Source organism: Bos javanicus, chromosome 3 (assembly GCF_032452875.1).
Source record: "Bos javanicus breed banteng chromosome 3, ARS-OSU_banteng_1.0, whole genome shotgun sequence".
NCBI lineage: Eukaryota > Metazoa > Chordata > Mammalia > Artiodactyla > Bovidae > Bos > Bos javanicus.
In genome coordinates, this window is record NC_083870.1 from 78,937,655 (window position 1) to 78,962,100 (window position 24,446).

The 24,446-nt window shown below is 39.4% G+C and overlaps 1 protein-coding gene across 17 annotated transcripts in view; it reads right to left on the reverse strand.

The window, feature by feature from the left end:
* SGIP1 (SH3GL interacting endocytic adaptor 1) overlaps nt 1–24,446 on the reverse strand; it is a 243,390-nt gene that overhangs the window by 139,768 nt on the left and 79,176 nt on the right. The window lies entirely within an intron of this gene.

Sequence of the window (24,446 nt, forward strand, 5' to 3'; positions counted from 1 at the left end):
AATATAAACAAATAGAAAGGAGATCAGGACCAGGTACAGAAAAGTTGGCAAGCTTTTCTTAGACTATTGTTATTCATTCTTCAAATAGGCACTATGCCAAGAAACCCAATCACAGATTTAGAACAGTAATTTCCAGATTAGATGTATTCTTGAGAACAGGATAGTTCCAAGACAGAAATCATGTAAACCACATGAGAGAGCCACATTGGTCTGACATCTTTGTATTCATATACCCAATTCATCCTTTTCTACTTTCTCAATTTGGTGGCTTTATTGGATTCTCTGAACATACCACAACATCTGTACTCCAACATCTCTTTTTCCTTACCACTGGCTGAAATGTTTTTCCTATCTTGTTGATATTTAGAACTTCCATACATGCTTCCAAGGCCCCATCAACTTCCACCTCCTCTGTGAGGGCCTCCTAATCTTAGTGTAGCCAGAAAATGACTGTCCTGTGCTCCCCTCAAATTTTGCTCTTATATGTATTGACTTAGCAACTAACCAACAATGATACAGTATAATACAACAAATTACTCCACCTATTAATTCCTATGTCAGTTTCCCGCATAGACTGTAAGACTTTCTAGGCCAGAGGCCAAGGATATGCTCTCTATATCCCCTGCACCAAACACAGGAACCAGATAATATTTGTTGATTTAAGATGTCTTCTAAGAAGCATCATTCAGGTGCTATTGGAATAAGAAGGCTCCTTTCTTCCATCCTAGGTAAATCAAGCCCAATCTTGTATGTTCCATTCTTGTCCTATCAAGGTTCTGTCTGGGATTCCCATCTCCTACATGTCCTGTGGTTACACGTGTGGCTTGCGTTTCTCATGTCGTGTGAGTTCTCAGTTGTGTCCAACTCTTTGATCCCATGGACTGTAGCCGGTCAGACACCTCTCTCCATAAGACTTCCCTGGCAAGAATACAGGAGTCGGCTGCCATTTCCTCCTCCAGGGAATCTTCCAGACCCAGGGTTCAAACCTGCATCTCCTGCATTGCAAGTGGATTCTTTACCACTGAGCCACTGGGGAAACCAGTTCCTCATGTTAGTGAGTCTTATTCAGATATACCATTGCCTATATATTCAAAGCCTTAGACTTGTTACTGGTGGTTTGGAAATTTTTCTTCACAAATTATATCTGGAAAAGTCACTGATGTTCAGAATTTGTTTGGTACTACCGGGTGGATCTGGAGAAGAAAATGGCTACCCACTCCAGTATTCTTCCCTGGAGGATCCCATGGACAGAAGAACCTGGCAGGCTACCGTCCGTGGGGTTGCAAAGAGTCGGAGACGACTGAGCGACTACCACTACCAGATGGATTGGGCGTCCCAGGGGGCTCAGTGGGTAAAGAATCCACATGCAGTGCAGGAGACGATCCCTGGGCTGGGAAAATCCCCTGGAGGAGGGCACGGCAACCCACTCCAGTATTTTTGCCTGGAGAATCCCCGTGGACAGAGTATCCTGGCAGGCTACAGTCCTTGGGGTTGCAAAGAGTTGAACGTGACTGAAGTGACTGAGCGTGCACGCATGCTCCAGGTGGATCAAAGGGAAAAACACTGACAAAATCAGAGATTTGATGTCATCTTCTAAAACATATGAATCAGCCCAGACCACTTGGATGATCTGAGTCATTTATTATCTGACTCTCAAGATACTACTCAAATATAATCTCCAAATGCCTCTGTTTGTCTAATTTTGCATTTGAACAGTCATTCCATTTAAGAGGTTTAGGTCTTTAAAATGTCAATGTTTGTTTTAAAAAAATCTCCTCCCACATTAAGCTATTCTCCATTACTCTCCACATGAGGTGTTCATAGAAAACTTACTGACATTTAAAGTATCCACCCATTACATTTAGGAATACCTTCCCTCTGTCATTTTAAATTTTGAGTGTGAGAAACTTCTCACCTCTAATTGCCTTATGTCCTTATAGGGACAAAATTGTCATTTTCTTCCTATAATTTTTCTTGAGCTTTAAGTCTCTTCATTGGCTTCTCCATGCTCTTAATTCAGCTTTGGGGGTCCCAGTGAGTGCTATATTCACTGGTCAATATTGGTTTTTATAGGATTATAAAACAAATGCTATTATTGTCTTATGTTTTCAAATTACTTTAGTTCCTGTAACTGGATCATGAGATAAGAGATAGCATGTCCTACCAAACAGATGAGAAAATACAGACAAATTCCAGTAATTCTTGTATTAAATTAGTAACAGAACAGGCAATAGAAGATTTCCATAGACTCTGTCCTGTTTTTGACCACCAAATTTGGATAATAGCCAATTTGAACTAGGTCATGAACATCACGAGTTGTCCATTTTCCAGTGAAAACTGCTCTGGCTCAGGCTTCAGGAGACAGAGTCCATCGCCAGCATCATTTCTAATTGTATAGATGAATATGAGTTACATTTTTTTGTGTGTGTATTTCCATCTCTCAGTTTACAACAAATCAGCCAGTAACAAGGAATGAAAGAATTTGCACATATTCACAAAATGCAATGCCATTCTGTAGTTTTAGTTTCAATGAAAGTCATATTTCCCATATGTAGAATACATGCTCATATATGGAATATACACAGAAATACACCAGAGGTGTGACAATCCAGAAAAACAAAACTAATCAAACTGTTGAATGAGAGAAAACACTGAAAACCTTTACCCCTTGAAAGATGGAAGATGTGAAAGTTTAGAAAACTATAAAGAAAATTCTGAAAGGCAAAAAAAAATGAAATATAAAAGTTATTCATATTTTAATAGCTCTTTGAGAAGATGCAGGAAGAAACAATCATACCAAATGAACTAAAAGTGAATGGAAAAGTGTGGTCAAGGCTTTTGAGAGTTTATTTAAAAATATTTAAAGAGCGTATACATGTCCATACTGCTATATTTAAAATGGATAACCAACAAGGACCTACTATACAGCACATGGAACTCTGCTGAATGTTATGTGGCAGCCTGGATAGGAGGGGAGTTTGAGGGAGAATGAACACATGTATATGTATGGTTGAATCCCTACCCTGTTCACTTGAAACTATCACAACATTGTTAATTGGATATACCCCAATACAAAAGAAAAAGTTTTAAAAAATATCCAAAGAAATTCTTCAAAAGAGAACAAGGATAGTCAAAGGTCTTATAGTAGTAATAAGCTTAAGACACCACATATGGTAACATAATAAGCTTAAAAAATACTATATCCAATGATTTTTTTCACTTCTGACTCTCAAACCACATGAAAGTTTTAAAGTGAATTTCTACAGGATAATTATCCTTTAGGCTGGGTCATGAATTTTTGTCAATTATTCTTTACCAAAAATGGAAGGTAAAAAATCAAGTGTCTTTGAGAAATGAAGTAACTAACTTTTCCCTTGCCAACGTCTAAACAAAGATTTCTAAAGAGGAAGAATTTTAATGTTCTGGTGATCTGAGGCTAGGACAGTCCTCGTCCAAGCTATGGAGCTAAGAACACACTCCCATGTGCATGCAGAACTGGGTCAGGCACACGGAAGTCTGGCCTGTGCCTGCAGCATCTCTCCACCTCATTTAGATTCCTATAGCCTCCTCTGGTATTATGGGAGAAGCTAGTAAAGTCTTGGAACTACAACAGCAAAATTTAAAAACAGACGGATTTTTAAGATGGTAGGAAAGCTTATTTCAAGATAGGTAGTCCTGGGTATGATGTTACAAGGTAATGAAATAGCAAAGATGCAGAAACGGACAATAGCAACAGCACAAATATATAGAGTAATGTTTGTAGCTACCAAAACTGAGGTCCAGCCTACGGGTTAGGTACCAGCTGCTTTGCATATATTGACTCATTTAAATTTCTAACAAGCCTTGTGAAAAAGTAGAAGGTATTTTCTTTGCAAATGAGGAGCCTGAGGGTTTACCTGAGTTAGGTTTTATTTATCATCATCTCTAGGGGTGGGTAATGGAGGTTCTTTACCCACGGATCCCAAGAGTTCTGCTGGACTGTGTCCTAATTTTCTTTACATCCCCTCCTTGGGTGGGGGGGACAGTTTCATTCATTGATCATTCATAGTTTCCTTTTCCATCTATATGTAGACGAATCCTAAATCCATAGGTCAGATCAGATCAGATCAGATCAGTCGCTCAGTCGTGTCCGACTCTTTGCAACCCCATGAATCGCAGCACACCAGGCCTCCCTGTCCATCACCAACTCCCGGAGTTCACTCAGACTCACGTCCATCGAGTCAGTGATGCCATCCAGCCATCTTATCCTGTCCTCCCCTTCTCCTCCTGCTCCTAATCCCTCCCAGCATCAGAGTCTTTTCCAATGAGTCAACTCTTCACATGAGGTGGCCAAAGTACTGGAGTTTCAGCTTTAGCATCATTCCCTCCAAAGAAATCCCAGGGCTGATCTCCTTCAGAATGGACTGGTTGGACCTCCTTGCAGTCCAAGGGACTCTCAAGAGTCTACTCCAACACCACAGTTCAAAAGCATCAATTCTTCGGCGCTCAGCCTTCTTCACAGTCCGACTCTCACATCCATACATGACCACAGGAAAAACCATAGCCTTGACTAGACGAACCTTTGTTGGCAAAGTAATGTCTCTGCTTTTGAATATGCTATCTAGTGCTATTTCCTAAGCTTCTGGATATACAGTACTTTTTATCATACTCAAGCTTCTATAAATAGGCATCATATTTCTTTGAAAGCCTTTAGGTGCCACCTTATACACATGTAACCAAACCTTTAAAGGCATGTCCAATCACTTACAAGTGTTTTCTGAATAAATCCCCCTTAAAATGAAACAGTTCTCCATGAACAAATGAATTAAAAAGAAATGTGGTGTACCCTTACAATGTAATATTATTTAAAGGAATGCAGTACTGACACATGCTACAACATGCATGAACCTTGAAAACATTATGCTAAATGAAAGAAGCCAGATACGAAGAACCACCCAGTGTATGAATCCATTTATGTGAAATATCAAGGGCAAGCAAATTCATTGTTATAGAAAACCGAGTAGAAGTTGCCAGGGGTGAGGAAGAGGGAAAAGAGGAGTGTCTGCCTAGTTGGTATGGAGTTTCCTTCTAGGATGGTATGAAAGTTCAAGAAATCTATAGTGCTGACAGCTACTCAACACTGAGAATGTACTGAATACACTTTAACATGGCCAACATGGTATATTCTATCATGTTTATTTCATCACAATAAAAAAGAAACAGAATAATTCAAGCCAGATTGTCCTGTGACCAAGGGGAGAAAGATAGGAGGGAGCAAAGAAGAAAAGAAAGAGACAAGGTGGATTGGCTTAAAAGTTTGGGATCTTTTTTTTTTTTCCTTTTAATTTATTTTTGTGCTAAAGTTGTCAATATTTAGTAAAGATACTGGGAGCTAGATAGTCACAAATCTTTCTTCATGATGACCTTCACTATCAAGAAACTGGTATGTCCATGACAATTGATAACTACAACTAAACCTCCAGCACTTCTTTCTCATGTAACAGATGTTTACAAAAAGCATCATGAACACATTTTTAATGTTCCTTTCAGCTTTTCTCATCAGATCACAATGTTATGTTAACCCCTACTAGATGGTAAGCTCCATGAAGGTAGCCCCTCCACTGTGTAATAGATGTCTGTCTTTATTTTCATTGTCCCATAGTGGTTCCCAAATAGAATATTCCTTAAAGTAATTCATTCAATTGTAATAACATAGAGGCACTATTTCTCATCCCCTTTTCAAACTGTAAGTCAGACCACTGGAAGCTTATGAAATCAATTTGTTAGGGTGAAACCTTCATTCAAAAATGAAATAGAAGATGAAAACTAAGTGTACATTGCCTGTAGAAAGGATGAAGACTATATCATGAAATTCTTGGTCTCAGTTATGTGAGTGGTCAATGTTTGCAAACAGGGTGACCATGTAAAATACTTTTCTTATGACAGCTCCAAAATGTACAAAAGTGTTTAAAAATAACTTTAAAAAGTCTTTTAAATTTACAACACAAATGACTGTGTTCACTAATGTTCTTCTCTGAAATGTCTTTGAACTAATTATATTTTTAAATTAGATACCTTAGAATCTAAAGATACCTTAGAACTTCCTTACTTTGAGTATACAGCTCTGCAGGTGAAGAAGAAATAGTACAGCAAAAAAATTCCCTTTATCAATTTTCTTTTCTCTCAAGTATAACTGTTCTGTAGGGATTCATTAAGTAAACACTAAATTCTAAATTTAGCCTTTAAATGTTACACAGAAAATAGAATTTTTAAGAAGGACCTTCCAAAAAAGAATTTGGCCTCAGTACTCTGTTTTATCTTAGATAAAACATCAAAATCTGATACTCAAAAGAAACCACAGAGTTTTTGCTTGGTTAGTCTCATGTCTCCTAGTTTTAAAAATTACTCTTGAAATATTAATACTTTTCCCTAAAAATAAAGATTAGTTCTTTAGATGGACAGATTGAGATAACAGTCCTGGAGCTGAGATCAAATAGGAGAAATCAAGGTGTAAGCATCCTGTAGGCAGTAACCAAGGACTAACTACACAGAACACAGAAGATGCTGCTCTTCAGCAGAGATGCTGCCACACAGGAGTGTAAGCGCAGAGCTCTGCCAGCACCTCCTCCTTTCTCTCCTGTACTGAATTCTTACCATTCCACTGCTAGCTGGTAGGACAACAAGAGGTCAAAGGCAGAACGGTCACCATCATCAGCATGTTGGTAGCAAGTTGGTTTATCTTCCAGCTATCTTAAAGGGGCTGGGGGAAGGGAAAAGATGTGGCACTACTTTTTAATACCTTTCTCACTCATGTACTGGTGGCTCAGATGGTAAAGAATCTGCCTGCAATGCAGGAGACCCAGGTTCTACCCCTGGGTCAGGAAGATCCCTTGGAGAAGGGAAAATGGCAACCCACTCCAGTATTCTTGCCTGGAGAATCTGGACAGAGGAGCCTGGTAAGTTACAGTCCACTGGGTCACAGTCCAGACAGGACTGAGTGACTAACACTTTCTTTTTTCACTCATGTCACAGTCTTGCTTACATACTGCTTTCACTAACAGCTCTTAATTATGGTGTTAAACACCCCATATAAGCATACTGCTTTTAAAAGTGTTGAAAAGGTGGCACTTCTGGAGAACACGTTCCTGGGGTATATCTGGTCCTTCTGCTTCCCACCCGCTACAAACAGTGCTTTTGAGCAGAGCTTGGACAAAGGAAAAGGCTTGGGCACAAGGTTAGCTCTAAGAGTGACCTGGAGCTTTGGAAGAAAGAGGAACACTGGAAGGAGGAGAGGGTGGCAGTGACAATTGTTTAAGGTTGGTATGTAAAACACAGTTCATAGAGGAATACAAGCCATCTCATTATCTGCCTCAGAAGCATGAAGACACACCTCCCAGAAGCACTGCAGGGGACATGGTAGAAGGGAACAGAATACATGGCCTACTTTGGAATCTGGAGATCTGGGATCATATCTCAATTTTACTTCTTACTGGCTGTCATTTGCAGCAAAACTTACAGACACTATGAGAGGAATTGCGTTAATTTCAATATAAGATTCTTGTCTTCACAGGACATGAGGTTTGGAGGAACAACCTTCGTTTTTCTCTCTGTGATCCCTAGAAGTGAGGGGAAGGCAGCACTGGTTCACTAGGTCCTTCAAATGTGCCAGGCACTAGGCTAAGCTTTTTTCAAATGTAGCCAACTGAGCTATTTAAAATATTAAAAGATGATGCAGTTCAATGTTGTTCTCAATATGCCAGCAAATTTGGAAAACTCAGAAGTTGCCACAGGACTGGAAAATGTCAGTTTTCATTCCAATTCCAAAGAAGGGCAATGCCAAAGAATGTTCAAACTACCATACAACTGTGCTCATTTCACATGTTAGCAAGGTCATGGTCAAAATCCTTCAAGTTAGTCTTCAACAATATGTGAACCAAGAAATTCCAGATGTACATGCTAGATTAGAAAAGGCAGAGGAACCACAGATCAAATTGTCAACATCAGTTGGATCATAGAAAAACTAAGAGAATTCCAGAAAAATATCTCCTTCTGCTTCATTGGCTATGCTAAAACTTTTGACTATGTGGATCACAACAAACTGTGGAAAATTCTTAAAGAGATGGGAAAAAAAAAAAAAAAAAGAGATGGGAATACCAGAGTGCCTGACCTGCCTCCTGAGAAACCTGGATGTAAGTCAAGAAACAATAGTTAGAGTGGGACATGGAACAACAGACTAGTTCAGGATTGGGAAAGGTGTCTGACAGGGCTGTATATTGTCACCCTGCTTATTTTACTTATATGCAGAGTACATCATGGAGAATGACAGGCTGGATGAATCCCAAGCTGGAATCAAGATTGCTGGGAGAAATATCAATAACCTCAGATATGCAGATGATACCACCCTTATGACGGAAAGTGAAGAAGAACTAAAGAGCCTTTAGATGAAGGTGAAAGAGGAGAGTGAAAAAGTTGGCTTAAAACCCAACATTCAGAAAACTAAGATCATGGCATCTAGTCCCATCACTTCATGATAAAAAGATGGGGAAAAAACAGAAACAGTGAGAGACTTTATTATCTTGGGCTTCAAAATCATTGAGGATGGTGACTGTGGCCATGAAATTAAAAGATGCTTGCTCCTTGGAAGAAAAGCTATGACAAACCTATACAGTGTATTAAAAAGCAGAGATGTCACTTTGCTGACTAAGGTCCATCTAGTCAAAGCTTTGGTTTTTTCAGTAGTCATGTATGGATGTGAAAGTTGGACCATAAAGAAGGCTGAGCACTGAAGAACTGATGCTTTCAAACTGGGTGCTGGAGAAGAGTCTTGAGAGTCCCTTGAACAGCAAGGAGGTTAAACCAGTCAATCCTAAAGGAAATCAACCCTGAATATTCATTGGAGGAACTGATGCTGAAGCTGAAGTGCCAGTACTCTAGCCACCTGATGCAAAGCGTCAACTCATTAGGACCCTGAGCTGGGAAAGATTGAAGGCAGAAGGAGAAGGGAGCGATGGAGTATGAGATGGCTGGATGGCATCACTGACTCAATGGAAATAAGTTTGAGCAAGCTCCGTGAGATGGTGAAGGACAGGGAAGACTGTCAGGGAGGAAGACTGACAGGGAAGACAGAGGTATCAGGGGAGAGGAGGAGGAGCCCTAAACTGCATGGGGTGGACCTATCTGAAGGCATGTGCATTAAGGCAAGGAACAGAGATCGGGGAAGCAGTGTGGTGTGACTTCACCACATTTTTAGGTGAACAGCACATATACAACAGCACATTGAAAAGCTCAATTTAGCCCAAAACACACTGAATAAATAAAAACCAAATAGATGTAATGTTTTAAGTACTTAAGATGTTTCAGGAAATCTGTCAGGAACTTCCCTATATTAACACAACCTTACAAAGTAGGAGCTATTATGTTATTGATTACATATCATGGTTCATGAGGAGTGACTGGAGCCAGGTCACACAGGTGGTAATTGACAGACCACATTCAGAGTCCCCTCTGCCTGACTTCAGAGCCCATGCCCTTCACGTCTTTGGAATATCTTTCTGTTAGTTCACAATTTGTTTTGCCCTCTTATCAAAAACAAGAGCAAAAGCAAACACAAAAACCTTAATTTTTTTAAAATTGAAAGACATTTTTAGGGAAATTAGGCAGGACATTTGTTAAGCACAAAGACTGTATTTTGCATATTTACATCTTTGTGTGCTGCCCACTGAACATAAGGAGACCCAATAAATGTTTGCTAAATGAATTATTTCTGTGATAAACATGAATTCTCAGCTTAAGTCTTCATCAGCTTGAGGGGTTACTCAAAGGTGAATCGCATGTAATGGAATTACTTATTTTCTCCAGGAACTCAGGCCAAACATTTGGTCTCAGTAATAAAAAACAGGCAAATTTAATTGCCCTGGGCATAATGCCGCATATTGACAGCAACTCTCACTGGTAATATCTATTCATTATGATGGCCACTGTATTTCTGTCAGGAAAGATTAAAATACTTTGTGTATTAGCTTTCCCTCTAAGTTTTAAATATAGGTACTATAATCCAATTCAGATTCTTTGTTTTAAGAAGTTCTGACAGAAAAATTTAAGACCAGTTAAGAAGAAAGCCAGTTCCTCCCATGATTTTTTATGATATTTATGATTTTCAGCATTAAGACTACTGCCTAAGGTATGGGAGATGCTTAATAAAGGCAAGTACCAGGGAATATGAAGTTCAATGTCAAGCAGTACTTGGCACAGTCAGTTAACAAATGTTTCTTGATTGATCTACGCATTTACCGTTTTAATCCAAATTATTCAAAACTGGTGGGCATGTGCTCTTCAGTCTGAATGCTTTACCTTCATTTTTATGTGACTCAAAGGAAATCCAGGTGATCTTTGTACTTAGTGAGTACAGAGCCTCTTTATAAAATAGCACCCTTTCATTCTGAGCTGAGTCTATTCTCAGAAATATGCACGTTAATGACACACTCCATTAGAATTGGATTGCAAAAGAGGCTGATGTGGATGGCACCTTGAAGATCAGGTTTGATATATGGGAGTTCAGGTTAGTGCACTAAAATGGAGATGGCCATAAGTCATTTAAGACTTCAAGGGCTAAAAATAATAATGATTTTTAAGGAACATGGACATGGTAACATGGAAGAAAATGTTGAAACAAAAATGGTCATGAAACAGGCTTTCCACAAAAGGACCTAGATTTGCTATGTCAATATCACTGCAATGAAGGAGTTGAGTGAAAATGGGAAGAGTTTTGAGCAGGTGAACAATTTCTATTAAGCATTAAATATAGTAACAAGGTGAGCTTTCCTGGTGGCTCAGTGGTAAAGAATTTATCTGCAATGCAGCAGAGGCAAGTTCGATTCCTGTCAGGAAGATCCCCTGGAGAAGGAAATGGCAATCCACTCCAGTATTCTTGCTTGGGAAATCCCATGGACAGAGAAACCTAGCAGACTACAGTCCATGGGGTCACAAAAGAGTCAGAGAGGACTTAAGGATTAAACAACAACAGTAACAAGATCCATAGGAAACATACATAGTTGTAAAAAAATGTAGGAGCTTTGAATTCTGAAAAACTTTTGTTCAAATCCCATCTTTACTACCTCCAGGGGCAAATTACACAAACTCTCTGAGTCTGTTTTCTCATCTATTACAAAAGGTGTTTGTAAAGTTTCAGTGGGTGTAAAGACTTTATATCTTACCTAAAATATATATTGTATATTACTTTATGCAGATTTATCTTGCTTTTATTTTGCAGTTTTGATTATTTACAAAGCAATGAGAAATCAGCTATTCTAACAGATTACTAAAAGTAACTAAATGACTGACTTCAGCAGTTACAGCATCTCCATTGCTCTATTCCTTTAGAAATAAAAACATAACATGAAATCTTAAAATAATCAAAATTTCAAAATCTCAAGGTTTTCCTGGTTACAGCTATAAAAACCAAACCAAGATTAAGAAATGGAATTTACTGACATCTATCATAAAATTTCCCCTGGAGAAGGAAATGGCAACCCACTCCAGTATTCTCGCCTGTAAAATCCCATGGACAGAGAAGCCTGGCAGGTTACAGTCCATGGGGTCACAAAGAGTTGGGCACAACTGAGCAACTGAACACACACACATCATAAAAGGTAAGTGGGGGATGGTTTAATACTCACAGTAAGAAACACAACTATCTCCTAAAGCAGGAAAATATTACATCATTGGTGAAGACTTTACTGTGTGCAAATCTATTACAAACTCTAATCAGCTGGTCATCCCAGCATGATTGAAAGTAGGCCAGTGTTACTCTTACTTGGGTTAGCAGTGTATAGAATTTGTTTTCTGCTTCTTGCCAGCTAGGGAGAATAATACTTCAAGCACTAGTGAAATTAATTTGACCTGTTCCATGAGAACCTTGTTCTGTAAATGATTTTCCTCTTATCCTCTTTCTCTCTCTCACTCTTTCTCCCTATATCCACTGACATTCTTCTCTCCCTTCCATCTCCATTCCCTCCCCAGCCTGACAGTGACATGTAGACAGAACTGAAGTTAATGATCCTGCACAGAAGGACTCTGGTTTTCAGGCATAAACAGAAAAATTCAATTGAATTGTAATTCACCAAATCTCATTTGCAAAAAACTCCATTTTCAACAAGAAAATGAACCCAAAGCAAGTAAACTGCACAATAACAGAAATGCTTTTCATATTCTCTCTCTCTCTTTTTAATATTTCACCCAGAGAGAAAGGGGCAAGTCCTTTGGTAAAATCTCTATAAATTTTTAGTATATGTGGCATTTAGCACTGTGAATTAAATTCTTGAAAGGATGAATTTTAAAGAAAGATGGAACATGTCCTACACAGAATTATTTTGGTTTTCATTCTAACTTACTATTTGGAGGCAGAGAGGTGAACAAAGGGAAAGAGATTTACATGGCATGGCAAACTCAATACATCATAGCTATTAGCTAGCTTTATTTAGTGAGAAACCATGGAGCCTGCTTCTAAAAAGGAATGCAAATGGTTTAAAAAGTTAAAAACACATAAGTATGGAGTTATTTCTTTTTAAAAGAAGGTCAGTTATTGGAGGAACATATACAAAATAAAGGTTAAGAGGGAACTAAGTTCAGAATTTAGGTCTAATTTCTTTTGAGAGGTCTCTGGAATACATGTGGATTAATTCTGTTTCTAAGGTTTATACTAACAATAGTCATTATCATCATCATTCACCTATCTATTCACCGATCCTCTGTACTTCTGTCCACTCACCCACCCATCCATCCTTTGACTATAATTTCCAATAGGTAATAAAGTTCATTGTCATGAAATTATGCCTGTTGGATGATATAAATCTATCAAGTTGCGATGAAAAGCTGCTCGCTTTTAGTCTGTTCTCACTGGAGGTAGAAAATATCAAGTCAGTCCTCTTGGAGAGTTAACCCTTGGTAGGTATGATGATTTATTAAGCCATTGCCTCAGCATCTTGGTAAGCTAAGCAGTCATATTATTGTTCCCGTGTTTTATTTACAGATCTTATAATCTAATCACTTAAATTCATGTCTATTGGTCTACCAATGAATGATTCCCTGATTCTAGGCCCTCATATTTACCTAGGAAGCTCAGATGGTAACTTTTCCCATCACTGGTCAGTATTCTCTTCACCAATTTCTCAGTGTTGGGCAGGCAGGTAACTCTAGCCTTTTATTAAATGTCCAGAGTCCTGCTAGCTTTCGAGTATTGGGAATCACCATCAGAAGATCTCATCTTCTCATTTGGTGGTTGATAGAATAGGGGTGTGCTGGACATCTGTCATGTGCCATGGATGCTTCTGGACTAGAGATGCAGTATCTAATATGATGCTTGAATTATGTGAGGTCAAAGATCAGTTACTAAAACCTTAAAACACTCTCCTTCAATTAAGTACGTGTCATCCACTTTGGCATCTCCTTGCCAATTCATGGATAGGACATGCGTGCATAACTGTGTGGTGTTTAAGATGAAGAGTGACATGAGATGAGGATGTCAGGGGCCAGATTATACAGGGTCTTAAAGGTCAAGTTAAGGACTTTAGATTTTAAAGTACAATGGGCAGACATCGAAAGCATTGGAGCAAGAAAGTGACATCATCTAAATATCTTTTTTTTTTTTTTTCCTACCAGCAATGTGAATTGGTTAGTACCAGAGAGCTCCAATAGTAATTTGTATAATGGTCACTGCGATGTGCTAAATAAATAAGTTGTCTCTTCTAGATCATTAAAAGACACAATCACATTGATGTACCAATTATTTGAAAACCAGCATTAGAAGTAGGTTCTGTTTAGAAACTCTAACTAAAATATTTATTAGAATAGCTGAATATCTGAGCATTTCTCACCACTAAAGACTTTGCCATTTATGACAGTATGTAATTATACCAAATTTGACAATCCTAATTGAGATTCAAACTAATTCAGAGCCTTCAAACTAATGAAACTCCCACAACTCCTGAACTCAAACTCCCTGAATATACTTTACCATATTGCTTCATTATATGTGAGTGGGCAACATAGGTGTGTATAAATAAATATATAATAAAATATATATATATATATATATATGTAAGAGAGAAAGAGAGATCAAGAGAGACAGAGAGAGAGAGAGCACACACAAACTATTTCTCATGATGTTCTAGAATACAGAATTTTTTTTGAGTATGGTTTTTGTTTCTATTTCTATGCTAAATATATCTCATTACTTTCTAAATGTCTAGAACAGTGTCATGAACCCCTATTTGGCTGAATAGCATTCCCCCAACAATCTGGGTCACATTCCCAGTGACACTAATACCATTTCAAGCTGAAATATGGCTTTCAGCATTTTGATTAAATATTCTGCTAAGTACTCTAAGAAGACTTTTCGATTTATGAGACTATAACCTCAAAGGTAGAAGAAGGTAAAAGGTGACTTTAATAATGATAAAGAAACCAAAACAAAACAGAAAAAAAGGCATTAGAAATGGGGTTTATAGAAGGAACACCAAGATCCAAATGCCGAGTCTGAATTAAGTTAATTATGTGGTACTTTACACAAATGTATGTTGTTCTTCCTGGAACAGACACATTTACAAGGGTAATTCTATGCGAAATTCAAAAGTTTGCTAGCATCCTACTTAGGCTGCCCCAGATATTCCTCCTCTAAAATGCCTTTGAAAAGGGTGTGTGGCTCCACACTCTTTTCTGCAGTCACCTAAACACAGGCACACACCCTGTCCAGCACCACCATTCGCTTATGTAGAGCCCATTCAATTCCCCCTCCCCAGGATTTAAGCAGAATTAAATCTGCTCTGAAGTTACCAGAAGACAGATCTTGCTTAGGCTGGCATTTCAGACCTGGTCTATCATATTTCTCTAGTTTTAGCTGTCACTATTACTCTGTAAATAGTCTGCTCTGCAACCGAATGAAAATTCTCCTCATTCCCTAGACAAATGTGCACCTCTGCGCCCTACATCTTAGCTTCTGTTTTCAAGACTCTCTCTTTGGCCCACCTTCTTTTTAACCAGTAACCACAGAGACCCAGCCATCCTCCAGCTGCTTCAGAAATACCCCAACACACCTGCAGGAGGGTCTCCTCCAGAATTGATTATTTCTTCTCTTGAGTTCTTCTAAAACTTAAGACTTCATGACAAAAATCATCCAACTTTGCCACATAGGACAGTTTGCATGCATGCGTGCTCAGTTTGCATTGTCTTTATTCTTTTGGAGTTTAAGCTGCATGAGGACAGGATCCATTTCTCACTCATCTTGTGCCCCATCACTGAAGCTAATTCAGTGCCCCGCACACAGCAGGTAGTTCATTAACTTTCATGAATTGAGAAAAGGGTTCCAAGCCAGGCCAAGGCCAAGTGTCAGAAAAAGACCTTCTCCATATCTGCTGGATATAAGCAACCAAATCAGGAACTTTTAAGTTAAATTCCTTCCATCACTGAGAAAAGAAACTCCACTAAACTTGCTAATCTTCATGTGTTCAAGTACATGTCAAAAATATACCCAACACCCTAAAAAGCCAGCAAAGTAAATGAAGAAGTAGAAGCAAAGGTGAAAGAAGATACATGAGTGTATGTACACAAATACGATGCGCTAATACTTGCATGGACCTCCCTGGTGGCTCAGTGGCAAAGAATCTGCTTGCCAACATGGGAGATGTGCGTTCAATCCCTGGGTTGGGAAGATATCCTGGAGAAGGAAATGGCAACCCACTCCAGTATTCTTGCCTGGGAAATCCCACGGACAGAGGAGACTGGAGGGCTACAGTCCATAGCTTTGCAAAAGAGTCGGACATGACTTAGTAACTAAACAAGAACAACAACCGCACTTGTGTCTTCAACACAGAAGAGATCCTTAGGCTCCCTCAGTGCCTGTTCTCTCTTATTTTAAGGGCAGAGATAACATTAATCTACTCTTCCAGACCTGAATGGCAGCAGCCAATTAGCGCAGGTCAAACAGGCAAAGCTAAGCATCAGTAGCAATAGCAGCTGCTTGAGAGGAAATGGCACATAACACTCTTAAGAAAATGAGAGGGCTTTTATCATCAGGCTACCAGCCCAGCTTGTTACAACAGAGTCTCTTAGTTTTGTTAAATTCTAGAATGGGGCATTAAGTGGTACTCTAAACAATGATAAATTAAAAAAGCACTTTTTAAGTTTTAGAAAAGGCAGAGGAACCAGAGATCAAATTGCCAACATCTGCTGGATCATGGAAAAAGCAAGAGAGTTCCAGAAAAACATCTATTTCTGCTTTATTGACTATGCCAAAGCCTTTGACTGTGTGGATCACAATAAACTGTGGAAAATTCTGAAAGAGATGGGAATACCAGACCACCTGATCTGCCTTTTGAGAAATCTGTATGCAGGTCAGGAAGCAACAGTTAGAACTGGACATGGAACAACAGACTGGTTCCAAATAGGAAAAGGAGTACATCAAGGCTGTATATTGTCACCCTGCTTATTTAACTTATATGCAGAGTACATCATGAGAAACGCTGGACTGGAAGAAGCACAAGCTGGAATCAAGATTGCCTGGAGAAATATCAATAACCTCAGATATGCAGATGACACCACCCTTATGGCAGAAAGTGAAGAGGAACTAAAAAGCGTCTTGATAAAAGTGAAAGTGGAGAGTGAAAAAGTTGGCTTAAAGCTCAACATTCAGAAAACGAAGACCATGGCATCCGGTCCCACCACTTCATGGGAAATAGATGGGGAAACAGTGGAAACAATGTCAGACTTTATTTTTTGGGCTCCAAAATCGCTGCAGATGGTGACTGCAGCCATGAAATTAAAAGATGCTTACTCCTTGGAAGGAAAGTTATAACCAACCTAGATAGCATATTCAAAAGCAGAGACATTACTTTGCCAACAAAGGTTCGTCTAGTCAAGGCTATGGTTTTTCCTGTGGTCATGTATGGATGTGAGAGTTGGACTGTGAAGAACGCTGAGCGCCGAAGAATTGATGCTTTTGAACTGTGGTGTTGGAGAAGACTCTTGAGAGTCCCTTGGACTGCAAGGAGATCCAACCAGTCCATTCTGAAGGAGATCAGCCCTGGGATTTCTTTGGAGGGAATGATGCTAAAGCTGAAACTCCAGTACTTTGGCCACCTCATGTGAAGAGCTGACTCATTGGAAAAGACTCTGATGCTGGGAGGGACTGGGGGCAAGAGGAGAAGGGGACGACAGAGAATGAGATGGCTGGATGGTATCACTGACTCAATGGACGTGAGTCTGGGTGAACTCTGGAAGTTGGTGATGGACAGGGAGGCCTGGTGTGCTGCGATTCATGGGGTTGCAAAGAGTCGGACACGACTGAGCGACTGAACTGAACTGAACGCAAGTTACAAAACTGCTACTTCCCACCATCAAAAAAGGATTAAATGATGTTTGGTCATCTTTGCTTAAGAAATATAAGCAACATAAGAATACTGATTTGTCAGAATATTTGTTGCTTATATTAAAGATATAAGGTATATATTAAAACTTCTAAGATATTTCTAAGTGAAGTGAAAGTCACTCAGTCATGTCCGAGTCTTTGTGACCCCATGGAATAGTCCATGGAATTCTCCCGGACAGAATACTGGAGTGGGTAGCCATTCCCTTCTCCAGCAGATCTTCCAAATCCAGGGATTAAATCCAGGTCTCCCGCATTGCAGGCAGATTCTTTATCAACGGAGCCACCAGGGATGTAATATACATTACATTTCTACATATATTGCACATTAAAAAATATTTTTCTCTCGGAAAATTAATTTTTTGGGATAAAACTGGTTAGCCATAAGGTAGCATTCCCTGGTGGCTCAGACAATAAAGAATCTGTCTGCAATGCAGCAGACCTGAGTTTGATCCCTGGGTTGTAGGAAGATCCCCTGGAGGAGAAAATGCCAACCCATTCCAGTAATCTTGCCTGGAGAATCCCATGGACAGAGGAGCCTGGTGGGCTACAGTCCATGTGGTCACAAAGACCTGGACACGACTGAGTGACTAACACTAACAGGTACTATTCATACATCATCTCATCAGAACACACAGCACCACACTGTGCTGTGGGTATAATCATCTGTTTGGCAGATAAAGAACACTTCTCTGAGAAGTTCCACAGCTTGGCAGTACGGCATGGATAGGAAGTGATGGTCTGAGGTCCCATGTGGGCTTGTTGAAACCCAAGACGTGTGCTCTTGACCCACTGCACGTGTCTGCTAGGTGGGATGTATGCAGTGCCCTGACTGGGCACTTGCTGAGGGCGCTTGGGAGATCTGGTGATTCTCTTCTCACTTCCCCAGTCTCCTCTGCCAGCACTCCTGGGACCGCCTGTTGTAGCAGTAGCAAGGACAAAGTCAATGGTTGGCATGTAGGAACGGAATATTTCCTTTGCTACCAAGTCCTAATGTTTTGAGTAGGGTTCCCCTCTGCAGAAATGGAAGAGGTTGATCAGACATCTCTGTATGGGGTGTCCCTTGGTCAGGGAAACTCACTCTGGGCCTTTCAGGATGCCCCCATACTAGATCAGATGCAGCCGCAATCAGAAGGCAAGGTGAAGGGAACGTATCTTTTCTCTCTCTGAATTATCAGTTTTCATTTTAGAGATAGAGACAGTGACATCAGCCTCTTCACTTACTCTCAGCCATCAGAACGTACCCTGACACTATTGTGCACCCTCTCTTGCTCAGCTGTACCCACCGGTAGGCCATACTTGAAACAATCAGTTGGCTGTTTTTCACTTCGGCCTAAGGCACTCTCCAGGACTTAGCAGGTTTTATTTGTAAGTATTGCATAGTCAAGGATGCTTGGCTACCTGGTCACTGTCCATAATAAAACTACAAGCCTTAGTCCCTCATCCTAAAGAAAATTTTCATTTGAGATAACTAAACAGAATTTTGTTTTTGAAATAAGAGAGTAACAGGGAAAGTTCATAGTTAAAGGAAGAAGATTATAAACTCAGGCATGTTTCTTAAGCAATTAAATGACCTTAAAATATCTGTTTGAATTCTGTATTAGAAACCGCATTATAAGATACTACAGTTTACAGAAATAATGCACGGCTCCAATCCTGTTTTTCTCAGGAAGTATACTTTAGAATTCCAGGAAGAACATACTCATGTAAACGGCCTCTCTAGCTATAAAAAATTTGGTCTTTTACTACGTAGCAGTGGTCTTCATCTTTTATTTTTTTTTGGTCACAGACTCCATTGAGAATCTCATAAAAATATGGGTCCTCTCCCCATAAGATACTGGCACACACATATATCTACCAACCTGTGCATATCATTTCTGCATTATAGACTGGCTAAATGTATCACAGATCTCAAGTTAAGTCCCTTCCTCTGTAGGAACTCAAATTGTTTTGCATTGATATATAACAATAGGATAAAATAAATGATCATGGTCAAGACAACCCAGCAATGCCAGGCATTATGATGAATCTTTGACAGGGACTAAATATTACTTAGCACTTCAGAAAGAATCAGGGCTTGAATCAGGCTTAGAATTCACAGTGTCTGTCTCTGGACCCATGATGATGCATGCTGTACATTACAATAAATCAGCTGAGTCCTTTGTCATGTCTCGCTCATGGAGTCTCCCTATTTTTTCTTCTGGCTGGTCTAGTCATCCACTTGTTTCTATTACAAAAAGCCACAGTGCTTTTGCCGGACCTGCAGCTTTCAAAACCACGTGAAGCAGGGAAGAAAATCCCAGTTATTTCGGAAGCAGAACTAGAAGCTAAAGAGCTTGGTTATCAGCAATGATAATGGAAGAAAAAATAAACCTAGTTCCTTTACTGGGTTAATTACAATGCTGGGCTGTCTCACATATTCTATCTCATTTAATCTGTAAATCAATCCTGTTATTAGGTACTATCAGTCCACTTTTTACATGGGGTAAAAATCTAAGAGATTATGTGACTTGTGTAATACACCATGGTTAACAAATTTCACTAATATTTAAAAATATTTGTGTCTAGTATTTTTTCAACTTTTATGAATGCTTTTAAAAGTACTATTTAAAAACACCTGAGATCTAACTCTATGCTTCCAATATCTTGAAACTATCTGTGTCTGAGAGACCTCAAAGCTTCTTCAGATGAAAAGCTATGCAAGGGGGGGAAAAGGTGACATACACCACCCAGAACACTCAGGTGAAACACTGAGGTCACATGGATTTTGCTGAGACAAAGCAATTGAAACCGTATGTGGAGGACTGGGCTTCCATCCAGGAGCGCTCACTCATCCTGCTTCTTCTCTCAAGACATGATTAAACCAACCACAGAGATGATCAGAGCTATCAGGCGGTCAGGATGAAACTTCGTCTCCTCTTTCCATTCACCCTCAGACAACAAATTAGCCTTTATCTACATTTCCTCCTAGATCAAAAGGCAAAGCCTTTATGGACTGTCATGGCAGGAACATCAGCTTGTTTTGGACTATAAAGGAGTCATGAGTCATTATTTTGCTCTATTTGTTAAGAACTCTGGGACATACCAGATAACACAGTAATTTTGTAATATCTTGACTGACTGCCTTCCCCCAACATCCCATTAACAGACAGTCGAATATAATGACTGTCATTCTACTCTCTTAAAATTCACTTCAAGTATCCAGGTTGAAAACAGCCACACTACAATTTTTTATATCTTACAGAGGTGTCCCCTCTCTTCACCTTCTTTGGAAGCTTTCCATTTCTACCTCTCCTTTCATTTCTCTACCTCTTGGGGAAGTTAGCTGAGATGAGGTAGGCAGACAGTCTAGGGGCCAATGTGTCCAGAAAACCCAACACAGGGACTTCTACCTGGGGAACTATCACTGTAGAACAAAAGAAGAGTCAGATAAGAAAGTTTCCAGACTACATCTTCCAAAGTCATGCTTGGAACTGACCCTGGCTCCCCCATCGGAAACAGCCTCCTGTAACTGAAAGTGAAAATATTTGGCAAATGCTTACTGAGCACCTAATATATTCTGGACATTACCCTAGATATTGTTCTACAGAAATAAATAAGGTATAACTTTTGTCTTTGAAGAGCACTGCTGAGTTAGAAAGAGAGATTTATAAACATAAAATTTTGATAGAGCATATCTGGATATGCTTACATGTAGTAGTTAGAGTCTATGGCAGCAAATAAAAAGGGTACCCACCCCACCTGGGGACTTAGAGAAGAGTCCCACCTGACATACATAACCTGAGTATCACAGGATAAGTAAGAATTAGTGTGGTGGAAACAAAAAAATAAAAAAAAAAAGGGATGAGCAAGAAAAGTGGTATGGACTGAGTAAACCATATAAACATAGGCACAGGATGATGAAACGGATAACATGTATGGAAAATAAACACAATTTGCTATTTGTTACTAAAGCTAAGTAAAAAGGAGACAGTGATAGGAGACGGGACTGTTCTCTATAGAAGATTAAATAAGCTCAGATAATTCTTAACATTCTCTGAAATATGATCAGTTATTAACGACCTTTTATAGATGAGAAAGCCAAAGCTTAGGGGAGTTAACAAGCTCACTGAAAAAAAAGACATAGATATGTGGCATTCTAGCTCATAACTGTCTGACTCCAACGGCCATGCACTTTCCAGTTTCCACCATACCTTGCAGCCTTCCTGATGAAGCATTAGCAAAAGCACTAGACCAGTCATGCAGAGACTGGTCACTGGTTTTAAACAAGACAAAGCCTTGAACAAGTTCAAGTTGGGGAAGTTGGTTCATAATATTCTTTTGTGTGTGTGCATGAGTTAAAGTTTTACTCAGGGTCTTCTTGTTGCTTAGTCTAAGTCATGTTCAACTCTCGTGACCCCATGGCTCCTCTGTCCATGGGATTTCCCAGGCAAGAATACTGGAGTGACTAGCTTCTTCTTTGTCCACATAATATTCTTTTAAAAATTATTTTTTATAACATTTAAATTCTTCTCACTGGTTTACTCTTAAATGTAATTTCCAGTTAGGTCCTAATATAAATGCAGCCCAGTTATTACTGTCCTATTCAGTGACAATTGGCATATATAGTTATCCCCCTGAAAGGTAGCAAGATCCTGGAGTAGGTCTTCCTGTTTGGGGGCTTCTTATCTATTCTGAGCTATTCTCTACAATATAGGCAGAGTGGTTTTCCAAATCTGCAAATCTGATTATGTCTTCCTCCAGCCTAAAAATCAGTCAGTTCTAGACCCCATCAATACCCCTGCACAGTGTTTAAGATCATTCAACATGACAATCTCATTTATTCACTGGCTTTCTTTCCTGTTGCTCTCCCTGGGCCACGCCACCACCCAGTAATACTTCACTTCTTGCACCCTCCATAAGAGTGTGCTGTTGGTTCCTGAGCACACTTTCCTTTCTGCTTTGAATTCCTTTTCTCAACACGTTCAGGCAGCAAAACTCCTACTTGAGCTTCAGGTTAAAACCTAATCCTACCTTTTCCGTAAAGGTTGCCTTAGTAACATCATCTAGATAGAATCAATTACTTTCCTTGCTGCAGCCATCAGAACTTGTGAATGCCTACTGTTATTATTATTGCCTTATGATTAATGCCTTATTATTGCAACTACTTCATGAATACAACTTTTCATTTTTATGACTTCCATTTAGAGGAGGAAGGTCTCATGCTTGCTTCATCTTTGCATCTCCAGCTTCCGGCAGAATGATTGGCAAATAATATATATTGATAAATATCTGAACAAATGAAAGTTATTCAAATCAATGAAAGATGCAATCTTAGACATTTTTGTCTTAGATGTGAGTCATAATCACTGTGCTTTGTTTTAAATCTATTTTGGAAAATTAAATTTCTATAAGTTTGTTGAAATAAACCCAAAGGCACAAAGACTGACTGTTTAACATGCTGTTCATAAGGCTGCATGTTAAATGACATTGAACAAAAGCACAGCAAAAGCTCACCAAAGCTCGGAAAAGCTGTGCTTTAAAATATCCATTATAATAAAAGGCAATGAGTCAAATCTTGTCAAAGTTCTTGCATTCATTGGACCTTGGGTTTTAATACTGCCTGCCTCTCTGATCTAAAAAGATGGTAGCAAGGATAGTTTCTGTGAGGGCTGATGGGAAAATCCAGATTCTCTTCAGTGTTAAATTGGAGCTCAGCAGGTTGAAAATAGATCCCAAGTGTCCAGTTCCCTGAAAGACAGAATCAGCCATTTAGCTCCAAGAAACCCAAGGAGAGGAGATCGTCCTCTGAAAGACCTCAGGGTCTCCTTGGTTACAGGAGCTGAAAGTTGTTTTAATGTTTTTTAGTGTGTATTCAGACCATACTCAAATCCTAATGCCATAATATCTTGCGTATTTTCCTCACATACTCAAAATCAAGAGGGGAAGCAATTAAGTCAGACAAATATTCTTGTTCGTTAAATAAATAGAATGGAAGTCCATCTCTTTACACTACAAATCGAAACTTGGAAGGAAGGAGACAAATGAGGATTGAGGGAAAAGCATGACTTGTGAGGGGCATCTTGGGAGGGGAATCAGGACACCAGTATTCTATTTCAGTTTTGTCTCTGAATTGCTATGAATTTTCAGGCAAATCACTGCTCTGCAGCTACAGTCACTTACTGGCCATTTAGATGGACAAATTCCCCAAATTCCATTAAGTATCAATTACTTTGGATGTAAAATTAGGCTAACCCATACCTACCTTAGAAGATTTCATGAGGAATAGACAAGAGAACATGGATGAAGTATGTGTCCCAATGCCCTACGGCAGAAGTTCCCAACCCATTTGATGTCTAAGTAATATTTTCACAAAATAAAAATACCTAAGAGCTCTGTCCATTAGTGGTGGTGGTTTAGTTGCTAAGTTGTGTCCGACTTTTGTGACCCCGTGGACTGCAGCTTGCCAGGCTCCTCTGTTCATGGGATTTTCCAGGCAAGAGTGCTGGAGTGGGTTGCCATTTCCTTCTCCAGGGGATCTTCCTGGCCCAAGAACTGAACCCGGGTCTCCTGCATTGCAGGCAGATTCTTCACCAACTGAGGTATGAGGGAAGCCCACATTAGTAGTTAGGTACAAATAACTTGATAAGTATTTTTTTGTCCTTAACAGCTTAAGAATTGTATGAACAAAGATACACATATATTGGAATAAAAAATGAACAATTTTATTATATTTGTAAATAACCATGATTACTTCCTAAGGAAATGTGTGTTCTTGCTGGAACATTGCCTCCTTAATTTCCTGCCCCACATGGACTTTCATTCTTTACTTGCTTTCGTCACCGTAACTCTCGAAAACCCAACTTTGCAAAAATATGAAATCATTTGAAAGAGTAGCATGGTCTAAGGTTGAAATGTGAAGCACCTTAAGTTTGTTCACCATCTGACAAATACATTGTGTTCCCCTGAAAAATTTTAAATTCTGAAGGCACCATGGTACCCTGGGGCAACTTGGCTCATATTTTGGGAACTGCGGCTCTAGCACATAGCAGTTACTCAGGAGAAATCCAAA